This window comes from Ambystoma mexicanum, chromosome 3q, assembly GCF_040938575.1.
Source record: "Ambystoma mexicanum isolate Mex_15411 chromosome 3q, UKY_AmexF1_1, whole genome shotgun sequence".
Classification (NCBI taxonomy): Eukaryota; Metazoa; Chordata; class Amphibia; order Caudata; family Ambystomatidae; genus Ambystoma; species Ambystoma mexicanum.
Genome location: NC_090926.1, coordinates 139,968,962 through 139,986,710, shown reverse-complemented (window position 1 = coordinate 139,986,710; position 17,749 = coordinate 139,968,962).

The window sequence follows — 17,749 nt, the reverse complement described above, 5'->3', positions numbered from 1 at the left end:
GTTACAAAAAGGATCGGAACCCAGTTGAGGGGGATCCACTGGTCAAAGGAAATCAGCCAATGGAAAGATTATTGAACGTAAAATTTTGTTTGTTTTTTATAGTACATCAGACCCTCTTAGGCAAGAGATAAGTAAAGGGGTAGACCTGCACTCAAAAAGTCCCTGATCCTTCAGGTATAGTATACAGTTATAAGAAAAAATGGATCAGTAGAACGGGATGACGTTGGTTAAATTTAATACATATCAAATTTTATTCAAAAAACTCATCACATGAAAAAATTCATCTTAATGTCATAAAATCTCATAACATTTTTTTTTAAAAAAACAGTCACTTCATACCATCATGCGTATCCACATACAAGACTCATTCAAACATTCAAAAATAAATAAAACACCCTAGTGTTTACTACATCAAATATTATTACACCACATATTTTCAGTTGTCGTGTTCAATAGTGACCCAGTCCATAGTATCAGGTGTCGTTGTATAGCTGGTATAGAGTTTCACCAGATATCTCTCATAAAAAAAACGTCGACATGTGTTTCGGTCAGAGACCTTCTTCAGGACGTCGGCTAGGAGTGGGTACTCCGCCCTGTTCTCAACGTATATGGGCCAGTAGTAAATCTAAAAAAACATAATAAATAAAAAAAACATAATGTCATCCCTATTTCTTAAAGTCGGTGACAAATAATGTCACAATGTGCTAAACTTCAGTAAACACATACGCCCTACTCACCCCCAAGCTCCAACTCTCGGGACGATAAGCAGGACAGCGGAAATTAATCCACCACTGGCATCAGTATATATGTTGAGCCTGTGGGACCAACAAAAACACCACTCAATATACTTGACAAAACCAAGCACATGATGTGCATACCTGCAGCCATACAAAATACGAGATTAATTATTATTATTTTTTTTTTTAAAAGAACACTTACAAGCACCTTGGTGCCATTGGGAGCTCTTCTAGCAGAATAGGACCACCAAAGGATCCCACCTGGGACCCGCGTAAAGTATTAGCAAGATAATTTCTAGTGTGCATAAATCACAAGATTCTCTGTGAAACTGCAGAAAGAGAACACATAATGACAGTGCATCAGTGGAGAATTTCTCACTTTCTTGTACATCATTATAGAGGATTTCTCACTTCGTGTCACACCTCATAAAAAAGGTGATCCGACTTGTTAATGTCATTCTACATATTAAAAAATACTAAAATTGCTAAAAAAAAATGACAAACAATTGTAGGCGGCAATTAATGAGCTCATCAAAGCCGCTTCAAACACAATATCCACGATTTGTGCACTGTATATATCTGAGGCACCGCCCACATGATACTCAAAACATGGCCTGCTGAAACGGCTATTGGTAGTGACCTATATAGCCTCAAAGCATGCCAGATGTCATGTGCACATGCAAATGTTAGAATAATCGCCAAACAAAAAGAAAAAGAAAAGCCAAAACTGCCGTATCATGTGTGCGGCTCCTCGTTACGAACATTGCGTACCACACGCCTCGTGTCTAGAAACAATCAATAGGCTATACTGTACATACCATCACCCATATCTTTCTGCCTAGTTCTTCAGTTACCTTAAAACGGAACGTGCAGCCCCTCTCAATGGGGTGATTGCACAACCAGCCCCTCCTTCATACGTTCAACGCCAGACTCCAACATGGCAACAAAGTCCATGCAGGCTAGACTAGTCAAAGGACTACCTTTTATAAGATGCAGTGGACACTAAAAAAGGACTACTAACAACAAAGTACATACACGCTAAACATAGTCAACGGACTGTCCATTAATAGTTCCTGTGGACGCCACAGAAGACCTGCTACCAAAAAACTGTCATTACCTCAACTGTCACGTGTAACTTAAGGAACAAATACTCTGTGTCTTACCAATAACGCGGCAGAAACACTCACGTGTAGAACTAATCCCGATTTCACTGTACTCGAAAAAACCAGACATGAGGTTGTCTATTAAAAAAAAACTCATATAAGAGTATGAGCAAGAACCATATGAGGGCCTTAAGGTTACAACTACTACACCGCACACCCTGATTTCAGGAACTGAGTCCTATGTAAACTATGACCATACAGATAAATTCAGTGTTTGGCTATATACATGTTCATGAATTCAAATACACTTTTATCCGCGAAGAATTCACTATTTTTCAGGTGTTGTACACAGTGTAAGGAAAAGAGAATCACATGCTCTATACAGTATGACGAAACCAAATCAGTCACCATATGCATCAGGTAGAGACATAAACAACAATTTAGAACAATAGATCTTCAAACGCCCCTCAGTTGTACTCGAATAGACACATCTCAACCCAACATAGTTGTATATGTGTTTACTGGCACAATTATATGTTATTTAGCACAGAATGCAACAGTGTGTTATCTTCAAACTCATGTTGGTAAATCAATTACTTATAAGTGAAGATAGTGCTCTAGTGTTGCCCATCAATTTTTAGTGACCAAATTGTTCCATTCCACTGAAACATTCAGTCCCTTCTGGACTGTATTAAGAGTATGAATACATTTTTGCTCAGTGCGGTGTAATATTGTACCAATATTGCCCCCTCTCATATTGCTCTTGATATGTTGGAGTACGAACCACCTCATGTCTGTATCTGTGTGTTGCATTTTAATAAAATGTTCAACCAATGGCTTATCTGCCACTTTATTTCGTATACAGCTCCTGTGTTCTGATATGCGTTGTCTAACCTCACGTGTTGTCTTCCCCACATATAAGAGTTGACATGGACAGCTGATGATATATATTTCATTTTTGGTCAGACAATTAGTATGACAATTCATCTTCCAGATTCTTTGGTCATAATGAAATTCTTTTTTGGTTTCAATTAAAGGGCACGCAACACATTTGCCACATTTACAATGTCCGACAATAGGCGGTAGCCCCCACTGATCAGTAATAGTAGGTTCTCTTGTTGGCTCTCTATAGGTATGAACCAATCTCTGTCTGAGATTTTGATTGCGTTTAAACGCAAACATTGTTTTTTTCAATAATGATCCTGGATGTTTGACTAGATTCCAGTGTTTATTAATGATTCTCTTTACATCAACACTCACAGGATTAAGAGTAGTTACACATACAAGACGTTCATTCTTGTGTTTTTCCCGTGTAATCAAGCAAATCTCACGATTAGTGTTTTCCGCTCTTTTTAATTGGTCTTTCACTAACCTTCTTGGGTACCCCCTGTTTTGCAACCTATCTTTTTACTGCTCAGCATGGAACTTAAATTCATCTTTCTCAGAGCAATTTCTCTTAATACGCAAGAACTGACCATATGGTAAGTTCTGTCGTAAACTGGCAGGATGAAAACTGTCAAAGTGTAATAGAGAGTTTTTATCGGTAGGTTTTCTGAACATGATACGGCAGCTTTTCTTTTGGCTTTTCTTTTTCTTTTTGTTTGGCTATTATTCTAACATTTGCATGTGCACATGACATCTGGCATGCTTTGAGGCTATATAGGTCACTACCAATAGCCGTTTCAGCAGGCCATGTTTTGAGTATCATGTGGGCGGTGCCTCAGATATATACAGTGCACAAATCGTGGATATTGTGTTTGAAGCGGCTTTGATGAGCTCATTAATTGCCGCCTACAATTGTTTGGCATTTGTTTTTAGCAATTTTAGTATTTTTTAATATGTAGAATGACATTAACAAGTAGGATCACCTTTTTTATGAGGTGTGACACGAAGTGAGAAATTCTCCACTGATGCACTGTCATTATGTGTTCTCTTTCTGCAGTTTCACAGAGGATCTTGTGATTTATGCACACTAGAAATTATCTTGCTAATACTTTACGCGGGTCCCAGGCGGGATCCTTTGGTGGTCCTATTCTGCTAGAAGAGCTCCCAACGGCACCAAGGTGCTTGTAAGGGTTCTTTTTTTTAAAACAAAAAAAATAAATGTTAATCTCGTATTTTGTATGGCTACAGGTATGCACATCATGTGCTTGGTTTTGTCAAGTATATTGAGTGGTGTTTCTATTGGTCCCACAGGCTCAACATATATACTGATGCCAGTGGAGGATTAATTTCCGCTGTCCTTTATTATGTTTTTTTAGATTTACTACTGGCCCATATACGTTGAGAACAGGGCGGAGTACCCGCTCCTAGCCCGACGTCCTGAAGAAGGTCTCTGACCGAAACACGTGTCGATGTTTTTTCCTCTTAGGCAAGAGACTTGGTGTAAAAGACACTTCGCCACAGAAGGCTCCTGAATATTTTGAACCAAACTGTGAGCTTGTGCTAGAGAAGCCCAGGAGTGTGCTGTGCTGGAGAGTCCTGCCTTGTCCAGTGCGTAAAAATGTGGGCAAGGGATACCATCCTGACTTATCATTTGTTGAAGACTTCTTTCTTTTCTGGTGAACATTATCCCACACTATTTTGTAATTTAGCGGTAAGGATTGGCAATCTTTTATTGTAGTATAGGCCCTTCTTATTTCATTAGACACCACTAGGACTGCCTTATTATTATTTGATGGTTGTAGCTTGCTCCCCTCTTAGATTTAGGATTAGATTAGGCATTTTTCTCACCCATTTATACAGTTTAATAAACGCCCTTGAACTGTGATTACTTGTGTCTGTCTTTACTGTAGCCACCATGAGTTTCTTACACCTATAACTCACCCATACACCTTCTCTCTCATTCAACCACACTGCATTCTCCACATGCACACCTAGAACATTCACACACACTGCATTCTCAATCACATGACATGCGCACTGACCACCCATACATAGATACATGCACACACTCATATACATACATGCATAACATTACATACACATACAAACACATCAGGCATGCACACACACACTCTCACATTAAAAATATATTTTAAAAAAAGGCTTCCTTACCTTACCTGTTCTGCATAGACTCAACACCCCGTCTTCTCTCCAGGCCTCCGGCTCCCATGCTGCACGTGCATGGGACTCTGCTTCCTGGTTCATGTTTGATGTGTGCAGGGGAGTCAGAGGCAGAGTACCTCTTTCCCTCGATGTAAGCCAGAGGCAACCAAGGCCCAGCCCTCACCCTTACTATAGTGCTGGGGAGGGTCCAAGCCCAGCCCTCACCCTGGCTCTAGTCTCTAGTCAGGGTGAAGGATGGGCAGCGGACCTCCCCTGGAGTTGGGGCAGTTGGGCCCACCACATTGCAGGGGATGTGGGGGCCAACACTATGCCAGTGCCTCATTGTCCCATGCTTCTACTCTGCCTCATCTCGCTTCAACTCTTTCTCCTTATTCGCCATGCTTCTTGGGAACTCGCTGGCCATCAAAATCGAAGCCAATCGGACTCTGGGTCTCTTCAAAGCTTGGTTAAAACTTCACATACTAGACAAAGAGAGAGCTCCCCTTGCCCTCTCCTGAGTCCTCCGTACCTGACCACCCCCACCCCCATGAAACCTATTAATGTGAAAATGTTTGTACACTACTCCTATTTAGTTTGAAGAACCTCCCTATCCCCCCCCCCCTCCCAGGTTAATGTTATCTTTGTGAGTCAACTATTTCTTATATTCTTACTGTTTGTTTTGTTCCTGGTCTATGTCCCACTATGTTTACACCCTTATAAACCGGCTCACCACTTGTTCTCATCTTTCTGCTGCTGTACAGGTACCCTTTTGGGGAATACCTCTGCCATCTTTAAAAGTCTTATTGTATGTCATTTCTGATCAAAACTGACATCCCGTTTCTTCAAATTAATACAATTGCTTTACTATAACTTGTTATGTCTTTCGTGCCCGTGTCATACTGTGGTCATGACTTGCTAGGACGTGTTACGTCTTGCCTTATGTGGCTTGATTGTTTGAGCCTCTCACTAACCTGCTCATCATTCATTGAACCTTATACAATACTGTTCCAAGTTGCCCCACTGTGATTCTGCCCACTGGGATTTGCTACCATGTGTCTCACTGTTATTGCACTCCATGGTATTCCACTGCAAATTTGCCGTGCTATATTTTTTCTCCTGAGCGTCCCACTGCCATTTTCTGTGGCTGGGGTTTTGCTCCCTGGTATCTCACTGTGATGCCGTACCATGGGTGCCCAATGCAGTATGTGTCATACCATGATGTTTCTCCCAATGCCCAAAGAAAAGTGTGTGACTGCCACTTAGATATAGCTGTTTATCGTGCCAAACTGCTCCTATGGACATATAGTCTTTGTACCAACTGCTGCTTGCTCCCTATGTCTTTGACTCGTGTTTGTGTTCTGTCACTCTAGTGCAGGCCATGTCGCTGCACACGGTCCCCTGTCAGAGATACCAGCCCTCACCAGTGTGCCTCAGGACATCGCCTCACAAGTACCTAACACAAAGTGCATCACTACTGACATGTCGCCCATGGGGCACTCCTACCAAGATGTCACCATGGCCTCACCGGAATGATGTTCCAAGTTTCTCAGCCCCTCCACTCATTTCCCTGCACCAATATTCTTAAACGTCACATTCAAGCACACTGTACATGTACCATCTAATCCACTCTCATTTGGAGCAACAGAACGCTACACCTCTACAATCAACTTGCATATCACAGACCTGTCTAATGCATCCTAGCACCATGGGCACACCAGGCTCCCCTCTGCCACAGATGCATCTATGCATTCAGCACAGAAAGCCTAGAAACAGACCTGCACATATCAACAGAACAGCAAAGCTATCTTCCACATCTGGATACCATGCAAATTGCAGCTGAATGCGGTATTAATCCCAGTAACATAACATGAGAGAAATCCAAGCTTCCTCACTCCAGTTGTGGTGCCCTGCTTTCCCATATCCTCTATCTATCAGAGCCCTCTTGCTACATCCTATCAGGGCCTCTTCTTTCATAGGTCCTCTTATCTATCCTTGAGCCTCCTTTGCACACCGCGTTCTAGGGCCTTGTTTTTGTGGCCACTGTAGTCTGAACAGGCCATCACTACAGTTGCTCTAGTAGTGCTTTATTTCTTGGTGATTTAGACAAGCAATCCTTGCAACCGCTGTTGCTTCAGAGTACTTGAAGTAAAAAGAAGGGTGGGATAAGGAAGCAGGGAGGGGACATATGCTGCTGCATGGATCAGCGAGACAAGTCAAATGAGTTAATTTTCCTCTGGGTGTAATGTGAATGAAAAGTGCATCTTTCATTTAGACCATGCCCCACTTGTATTCGTTTGTATGGTGGAGAGGAGGGGCGGAACGCAACTTGCATTTTCGCCGCCTCCCTTGCTTTCTGTCGTACAAATGCTGCGTGATCCCAATGCAGCCCGCTGACTTTTTGACCACATTTCACCAAAAATAAATGCAGTGGGAGGCCCCTGGCACATCTCAGCCACCCCACCTTAATCAATACCCAGATCCAACCCCCATCTATATTTTCAGTGAAATTCAGTGAAAAAACTTTGATTAAATTGTATTCACAGTAATGGCCTGCGATGTGATCTGCCAATACCGGACTCCATAAGGATCCATTGTACACGCTGCCAGTCAGCGTTTACAATTACAATGAAACGCTGCCTGCCATTCTCGCGTAACAGGCAGTCATTGTAATCGTAAATGCTGCCTGGCATGCTTGTATGGCAGAGTGCAAATGTGCCGGGCAAAAGGTGTTCATGCGTGCATGATGCCTTTTGTCCTGCACAGTCACACTCTGCCATGCAAATTACCAAAATGTAGAAGTGGGGTGCTGCCTACGTGTAGGTATACACGTAATGCCTCCTCATTGCCAAATTACGTCCAGGAGGAACATGAGCCCCTAAGAGTTTATGCATCTTTCACAGCTAACTACATATAACCTTCTGGCAGCCAATGGCATGAATTTGTACCCAGTATATCAGTGGTCGAGGGGTACAAAAATGTTCCTCTTCCCCACCCCCTTCTATGCCCCACCCCTTGTTCTGCTCCCTTCAGTCCCCCCTCTCAATTCACCTCCCATTACCTGCAAACAGCTCTGTGCCCATAGAAGCACCCCTCAGCCTGCAGCAATTGCTAGATTGCTGCGTGACTGCCTGGGAAAAGGCTTCATCCGCAAGCAGTCCACTGAAATAAACTAAGTTTAGCCAACACTGGCAAGATACCACAATGTGGTTTGGCACAGGATTGTTAACGCATAGGTTCAAATCCCCACCAGGGAAACTGTTATTTATGTGTTTTAAATAAAGTAAGGGAGCTATGATTCCCTTTAGTTCCCTCCCACTTTGACCTCTGGTTTTAATCGGTTCGTTAAGTGTGTTGGATCCACTTTGCGTTTCTTTCTACGGCCCGTCTTTCTAAATACCCCTGTTGCTCAGGCAGCTATGATTTTAGTAAACCAACCGCGGCTGAGGTATTTTCGGCAGGCTCCCACTAGCGTTGGGTTGGGCTGTGGGGCCCAGGCCCCAGTGGCAGGTTTCACCGCCCAGCCTTCTTTTTCCGACACTTGCACCGCTCCCTGGGAGCAGTGCCCTTCTCCTCCCAGTTCCTGTTCAGTACAAGAGGAGGTCCATGGATCAGAGGCGGATCTAACGGTCGCCAGGCAGACAAATGGCGACGGGGCCCCTGCCCCAGGCCCCACCCCTTCCACACAGCAAAAGGCCCTTTCTGTTGTGATGTCACTCCAGTTCCAGTTGTGTCGTGTGTGCGTTTGTTCTGCCCTTCTTTCACAGTGTCAAAGGTTTAGCCTAAAATTGTGAAAGAAGAGCAGAACTGTTCAGGGTGTGCATTTGTTATTTTGGGAATGGGGAGGCAGGCCACCAGGTATGAGTTACATGTTGGCTGTGTTGGAGGCAGGGAACCAAGTAGGGGCCAAGTTTCTTGTCTTATTCGCTAGCGCCGCAGTTTCCTTCCCTAGGCGCTACACTACAGTCCAAAGCCGTGAAGGGGACTACATTCTTGGTGGGCTTTTCTTGTGAAAAGCACCCTGAGCTGGGGACAGTCATGAATGAGAAAGCCTCCCACTCCCCCATCACGACCTGCACCAGTGAAGGGAAATGCCTGCCTTTGGCTGGATGGAGTGAACACAGGCTGCGACCCCGAACAGTGCCATCTGCACTGATGTGCGCCCTGAAGTTGGGGGCTGCCCCAAAGGAAGCCCCAGGAGAGGGACCATCCCTGGCCTGGTAAGTCAGAGACTCAGGGCCCGGCTCAGAGGACCGCAGCACTGCATATAGCAGCTGCACGGCTCCCCTGCAGCACACAGGCTGCCCTCAGGGGCCCACCTCGTTACCTCTGTGGCTCTCTAACTGAGTGTGTTTCTCTATCTTTCTTGTCCTGCCCGCCTTATTCTCCCTTCCCCTCCATCGCCCTATCTCGTTTTTCATCTGTTTCTCTAGCATTCTCTCACCTGTGTTCTTCTCTAACTCCATCGCCCTTCCCCCACGACTTCCTCTTCCATCCTATGTTCCATCTTTCTTTCTCTTTACTTACTTTATACATACTACCTCTCCCAGCCTCCCTGTCTTTACTTATATTTCTTTCTCCTTCGTTCTCATCCCTTCATCTCACTTCTCCCTTGCCCATCTCTGTCTCCCTCGCCCCTCTTTCTCATCGTCCTGCTCTTGTGACCACACTTAACTCCGCCCACCCAAAGCTCCGCCTCCATGACCCGCCCACCTAGGGCCCACACCAGGTGCTCCCCACGGGGCCCTTTGCCTTAAATCTGCCACTGCCATGGATGTGGGCACCGTGCCCTAAATCCATACGGCCTCCCCATCGCCCCTCCCACGGCTCCCCACAGCTGCACATCTGTAACTGGTTTTTGGTGAAAGGAACATCTTTGTGGTACAGAAAGCCTGCGCTGGCACAAACCCTCTCGCTCTCAGTTCGCGGGGACAGGACTTCCAAAAAGTTAAACAAACATTCCTTGGCGAGGGTAGCTGGCCCACTGCTATTTTTGCTTTATTTTGCATGTCAACGCCTGGCTGCGGATGATGTATCCGCGCTTGCACATTGCTAGCACTATTCCACGGGCCTTTAATCGCAGGCCAAGTACCGGCAGCGGAGTCCATTTCAGACACACTTCCACACACATTGCGGCAGGGGCGGAACGGCAAACGCCGCCAGGCGGCTGCGCTGAAGTGGGGGAGAGAGACCCTGGTGCACAGTGCGAGCATCCGGTTGAATGCACTCATCGGACGAGCCAGGAGTGGCTTTAAACGCCGTGGATGGAGGCGGGGAGGCCTCCCGGTGACCCCACTCAACCGTCAGTCCCGCCCAGCCCCAGATCATACCCTAAAACAGTTTAATGCGCACACGCAATAATTTGAGCACATAAATAACTGCTCTGAGTCAAAGAAGACTCTACTATGTGGCTTGGATAAAAACAAAAGCAACAGCGGTCTGCCATTCCTGTTCGGAGAGTCTTATTGTTGGTGAAAGTCCCCAAATCTGGTGCCAAGCTCGTGACTACCCCAAAGTATGACGGTTGTGCAGGGGAGCCTCATTTCATGTGCTTGTTGAGCAGTCACCATTACTTCTGATTGGGGGTACTACCCACCTGTCCCCGCCAGCTGTGGTGGAAGTGGAAAAAAGTTACTAGTGGTCCTCTGGCTGGATCCAAAAGAGGAGGGAGTGCGATGACGAGACAGATGGGGTGAGGGACAGTGCAGGGCAGGTCAGGGACTTCGCCTTCGGTGTGCAACGTTTAATGGCTCTTTTTGCATTGTGGGGAGACTTGACATTCCCTGGAATAATATAACTAAACTAAACTAACAAAAGGCACTAGATTCGTCCCTAACAGAAATACCAAAACAATATATTATACATATTATATATTATATAGTACCACCATCTCCAGAGCTATTATTCTCTCAAGACTGGATTATAGAAATGCCTTGCTACTGGGAGCAAGTAAGGGGTGAACAGACCAGTGCCAAGTCATCAAAAATGACGCAGCGAGAGCTATCAAAAAGCAATTTAGAAGGGACCACGTCACAGAAAACCGAAAATCTATACATTGGCTAGCGGTGGTCGATCGCATTACATTCAAAGCAGCCTCAATCATTCATCACTGCCTTTATGCCTCCGCCCCTGCATACTTAAAGGAGCAAATATCTTTCTATGAACCCGGACAACCGCTGAGATGAATGGATCAAGGCTTAGTGAAGATCACCCGCGCTAAGAAAGCAAATGGACTAAGACGATTCTTCCCAGTCAAAGTAACTTTAAAGTGAAACAAACTCCCAGCCATGCTAAAGCTAGAACCCAATTTCCTGATCTTCAAAAAGACATTGAAAACACTACTATTTAAATAATCTACCTAGTAACCCGACCTAGGCTAGGCCCTCTCCTGTCTTGTCATGTATGTTGTACTCTGTCCCTATGTTCGCGCCCTGATGCCTGCGGGCTCTGGCGCGCTACAAATAAATACATAAATAAAATAAAAATATTCAGAAAAAGTAGTCTTTAACACAACTGTGTATGCAAATTTAACAAGTGTTTACCAAAACCAGGTAAAGTTCCCAAATTTTTTCTCACGGGGGATTAGGACTCAAAGGGAACTGTATCTAAACAAAGAAAAACATAAAGTGAGTCTAATTACCTCTCTTTACTTTGCTCCAATGTTTCAAAATGACCAACACTTATTAGTTAAAAAAATATCATATTAATGTTAATGTTGTTTAAACACCATGGACCCCGCACAAACAAATCCTTACAAAGTATCAATTTAATCATCATATATTTCACATAGATAAAAAGGCACACATTGCCACATATGTACTATTGCACATCTCAACAATACAATAATCCACCAATAATAAAAACGGTTTTTGATAGAAAAAGAAAAATACACAAAATGAAGAAAAATACACATGGGGTGTACGCAACACAAAGTGAAGGTGTTATTTGAAAACACTTCGTTTTGCAAGTGAAATCCCACAAACAAGAAAATATAGGTATTTCAGATGACTGTCGACATATTTCGGCCGTATACTGTTTCAGACACTATCTCTAGTGTCTTAACTTATTTTCTTTGAAAAGGCCATCTTCAGGACAATATTTCTTTTTGGAAAGTCAACAACGACTTAGTACCCCAAGGGTTGATCACCAGGACCAATCTGTTTCAAGTGAAATAAACGCAAGATTCCAACCAAATTAGATGCATTTTGCAGACCTTCCAACGCGGCTGGCTTCTAACATATCTACACCCATTTGTTTAGTAGGTATAGAAGAAACGGACATACATCTCTGCGGTGCCCCAATTGGCATCAGCACTGTTCACGCTTTTACAATTTCCAGGGATGTACGTCGCGGAAAAACCACGGGTAATTGCGAAGATGTTGTGTGTAAATAGAATAACACACGTCTCACGTTAGGGGCGTATAAACGCCAGATTCTTCACACAATCTCTAGCAAAAAGAGAGAAGCATTAAATGCGTGATAATTTCTCCCGACTAGCCGCGATCGAGTTAACAGTCACGTTTTTCCACAACGTACATCCCTGGAAATTGTAAAAGCGTGAACAGTGCTGATGCCAATTGGGGCACCGCAGAGATGTATGTCCGTTTCTTCTATACCTACGAAACAAATGGGTGTAGATATGTTAGAAGCCAGCCGCGTTCGAAGGTCTGCAAAATGCATCTAATTCGGTTGGAATCTTGTGTTTATTTCACTTGAAATAGATTGGTCCAGGTGATCAACCCTTGGGGTACTAAGTCGTTGTTGACTTTCCAAAAAGAAATATTGTCCTGAAGATGGCCTTTTCAAAGAAAATAAGTTAAGACACTAGAGATAGTGTCTGAAACAGTATACGCCCGAAACATGTCGACAGTCATCTGGAATACCTATATTTTCTTGTTTGTGGGATTTCACTTGCAAAACAAAGTGTTTTCAAATAACACCTTCACTTTGTGTTGCGTACACCCCCTGTGCATTTTTCTTCATTTTGCGTATTTTTCTTTTTCTATCAAAAACTGTTTTTATTATTGGTGGATTATTGTATTGTTGAGATGTGCAATAGTACATATGTGGCAATGTGTGCCTTTTTATCTATGTGAAATATATGATGACTAAATTGATACTTTGTAAGGAATTGTTTGTGCGGGGTCCGTGGTGTTTAAACAACATTAACATTAATATGATATTTGTTTAACTAATAAGTGTTGGTCATTTTGAAACATTGGAGCAAAGTAAAGAGGGGTAATTAGACTCACTTTATGTTTTTCTTTGAAAATCTAACAAGACACTATTCGATAGACATCCCTTTAGAATATGTTTATTAATGTTATCTGTAAATCATAATTTACACAAAATTACAAATATAGTTTAAACATATTTTGATTGCCAATACAATTTGAACTGAGTAGGGGTCTATAGATTGTCAGTAGGTAAACATTTAATGTTCCTACATGAATAGCACAGGAAGTTAATCCATCTATGACATGTGACAGTTCAATGTTAATTTAAAATGATTGGATCTTTTCTCCTAATTAAAACTGTTATTTGTAAGTAGCAGTATTTCAGCAAAATAGAAATTCACTACTTTGAGCAAGCTCAGACCCTTATGTTAAACTCCATAGACTTTATAGTTGCTAGTAATCATCTAGCTGCTGTCACTTTAACTGAATCCAAACATTAGCAAAGATGCCAGATTAGGCTGTTGTTTAGGCATGGGAAAGGCATTGCCAGGCACTGTCATAATGGCATTACCTAGCCATAGGATGCAACTGCTGGAACATGGTGTGATTGTCTTGGCACATGAGTGGCCGGGACATGCTTATCTCATGCCTATACACAAGCCAACATTGTTGACATTGCTAATGTTTGTTTAGACAGTTCCTAAGTGCAAGTAACATATATAAATCAGGTGGTTGAAGGTGCACTTGTTTAATACCTTTTTATTAACCTCTTAACTGCTGAAGGTTTTCTCTCCCAGTGCTGAGCCCTTTTTTTCCATATGTCGTATTCAATCCCTTGTAACTTTTCTGTTACAAGATATATCCTAGCAAAATGTGCACCTTTTTCTTTCAACATGTAGGCGGTCATAATGCCACCAAGGATTAGTCGTTTGTTTTAGGGGGGTGTGAGAAAGTAACAGAAAAGTGAAAACATTTTGTGTTTTTTCAGAAAATGCCAATAAAATGATGTACAAAGAAGCCTGTGGTTTTTTTCTTGCAAGAGCTAGGAACAAATGGTTTGCAGTTCAGAATTCACCAATTCCCAAGCTTTCAAGAACAGGTTGAGTGGAAACAAAATAACATATTTTTCATAAGGTTATCAGGAGTTTTGTGAGAAGTAGGTGATTTTTCCCTTTTTTTTCAATAGGTCATGCTTAGACGGAATGGAAGAGGGGGGTAGGAAAGCTCAATGGGAACACAGAAAGCCATACATTTCTGAAAAGAAGACAACATCCCAAGTTCAGGAAGGGGTCATTTGTGTAGGTCTGGCAAACACCAAAACACTCCAACAACAACACATGTCCTACCTTCCCATGTTTCCACAGGTGTCCTTATGGAAACGGTACCTCACATGTACGGGTGCACTTACCTGGGCGCAACGGGAAAAGGCTAAACCACTTGTACATCAAATGCCCTGGGGAAGACTGGATTTGTCTTTGTGGACAACCCACAGACTTGGGTTTGGGATGTGGCAGCCACCAAGGAAAACTGGGAACCACATGCATTTCTAAAAGGAAGACACCCGTGGGAATCCAAAGAGGTCTGATTTGCGTGAATAACCCCAGAATGTATTACCCACAAGGCCCTGCAAAGTCCAAAATGTAGGGAAAAAACACAGTTTTCAGACATTTTCCACCAGGAACCCACCGAAACACACCTGCAACAGCACATGTCCTACCTTCGCACTTTCCCACAGTACGTGTGATGTACTTTGCAGTTGGTTTTCATGGTAGTACTGAGCGTGCAGCAGACTGTCATCAAAAACACATGATAAACACAGCATGAATGCCATTTGCCTGCTTAGCACTGATCAGCTTCTGTAAAGATTGCTGAATGAAAATCGTTTTGGGGCACCTTTACAGCTGTGGCACAGTTTTTGTTTTCACCCTTCTATAGCTCTGGGTATCCTTTCACAGGTTTCTTGATGCACTTGTGCATTCAGAATTACTATTTGCCATTTTAACATCTCTAAGAGTTATGAACCTCAATACAAGTTGGAGGGTATTCCGGTGCAATTTCCGCAGAGCGGAAATAGCATTACTGTCGGGTCATGCAGCGCTATTAGCGCTGCATCACAACCTGGCATGAACGCGCACCCCACTGCAGCGGTAATGCTATTACCGCCTGGCAGAAACAGCATCTAAATAAGGGTTACCGTTGAAGTATCAGCGCAAATAGTGCTACTGCCTACAACCCAGAGCTATTAGAGCCGGCAGAAATTGAGTCACTGCCGGAATGGGAAGCATTGCAGCGGCCATCTTGAAAAACACAATCCATCCAGAATCTCCACTTCCTGTAGCCATTCGGACCTGGAAACAAGCCAACATGTCACAGGAGAGGACCAGAGGCAAGGTGCCCGAACATCGTTTGACAATACCATAGTTCAGTGAGGGAGAGCAGGTGGTCCTCACTGATGAGGTCATTGCCTACTGTGAGGAGTTATATGGCACTAGGCAGCAAAAGACCACAGGACAATGCAGGACAGCCATCTGTGATGCCATCAGCCTGAAGGTGACTGCTGTGGTGAGCGTACTCCGTGACGGAGAGGACTGCAGGAAGCAGTGGAATGACCTATGGGTCAGGGTGCATGGACTCCTGTCCCAACAGCGGCAGGAGTTCCTGGCGACTGGAGGAGGCACTGTCGAACCATTGGTCCTCACTTCCAGAGAGAAGTGCAAAACAGTGCTGGACATGGAGGGCATCGAGGGAGTCGGAGGTGCAAAGGCAGGTGCCAGCAGCCAGGAGTCAGGATGTGAGTCAAATCTCCCCCCAGCACATGTCCATGCACAAATGTCAGCCTAGCACAAGATGCCCCTGTGGACAGGGACACATGTCAGCAGACTCAGAAGCTGGGCATTCCAACAGGGTGAAGTGACGGGGTGGCACATTAGCCACCCACCACAGCAACCATGGGGCAGGGCACCAAGGGCACCCCTGAGCATTACAGCAGTGGGAAGGGGTGGCAAGTGACCTATCCAAGATCATGCACACCACACCCCTGGTGGTGCACCCTGTGCCAGTGGGATTGTGATATGTGAGCAACCATGACACCATGCAGTAGTGACACCAACATGTTGCGGGCCCAGTTGGCCTGCACCATGTTGGCATGACAGACAAGCCAAATGGAAGTATACGTCCCCCTACACCGACAAGGTTGCAGCTAGCCAATCACTGTGCACCACAGCGCAACACTGCTGGCTGCACAGCAGTGCTCCATAGTGTCATACCAGTGCCCTAGAGTAAGCCACCACACCTACTACCACAAGGTGTGTGCCACCCGGGGAGGGGATGTGGGGTATGAAGAACCACAAGTATGCAAGCCATACATCAGGTGCCCCAGCAGGGACACCCTGCCCTCCTCACACACAGGTCCAGGACCAAGTGGCCATGTGACACACACTAGTTGCTGCAACCATTCCCACAATGCTATGCCCACATGCAATCTCCCCTGACCAACCATGCCCACCTGCCCTGATGTGTGTGGTCCCACTCTGTAACATAGCAATGTATACTGTCATTTGCTTTTTGGGGCATGTGGCATGGCCGAAGTGGTAGGTTTGAATGGGAAAAAATATTCTGCTTGCGGTTACAGCCTGCAGTGGTGGACTAGATTACATCAAACTTGCGCAATGAACATTAGCAAGGACCTGAAAGCACGTTTTTGGAACTATGTCTTGTGTTTTATTTTTCCAAAGTGTAAGAATGTAAGTAGAAGAAATCATGATATGTATTTGCTGTCTGGGTAGAGGGCCTGGCCCTCGGCAAATGCACATTTGTACTCTGATTTGCTTATTAGGGACTGGGGTGTGACCGAAGCCCATGCTCCATGGATTTGGAAACTGGCCATGGCTACTAGCCTGAGCAATGGCCATTGGTTATATTATTAGCGTATAGTGGACACTGAGCTAGGATGCAGGGTAGGTGCAGTGAATAATAGGGGTGGTTTGGCTGGGCTGTAGTCATGGTTGAGCCTTATGCAGTAGGCAATTGAACGATGATTTGCATCCCCAGCATGCGCTGCTGATAACAACAGACATAAGTATGTGTTGCAAAAAATATATTTCTAAAAGGAGGTTTATAGTTCTTTAATATCTATGAAAAGAGGAATTATTAATAACTTATAAACAGTGATGTAATACCATGAAACATTTTCATTTATAAAAACCTATTAAATTGACGAAGAAAACTTTGTTAAGGGGATGTTATGGTTAAGATGCATCCCACTCTTGGGACTCCTCTGCTTCAGTAGTTACCCAGTGGCGTCCCACCTTGGCATCCCTTGGCATTTCCCTCCTGGGTTCTCATGAGCACTTGCCCATCCGTACTGCCCCTTCTATTTATGCACTGCTTTCACTGCACAATGCATATGTGTATTTATGGGAGCACTGTGTATAATTTGTTTGTATAAGTAAGGGAAATGCAGATGCAAACGATTTGTAGAAGATTGTTAAGTGGCAGTTGGTGTGTGGAAACTTAATATGGTAATAGGGTTATATGTCCAGTTTTTGGAAGTGATTGGTAGATGGATGCGTGACTGTTTGAAAGTAGGCATTGAGGGAGTGTTACAAATATAAAATTAAAAAGGGTAGAAGGGCTGCCCTGTGCGATGGTGTGCACATGCCATCCGGGTGTTTTAATGATCCATGGC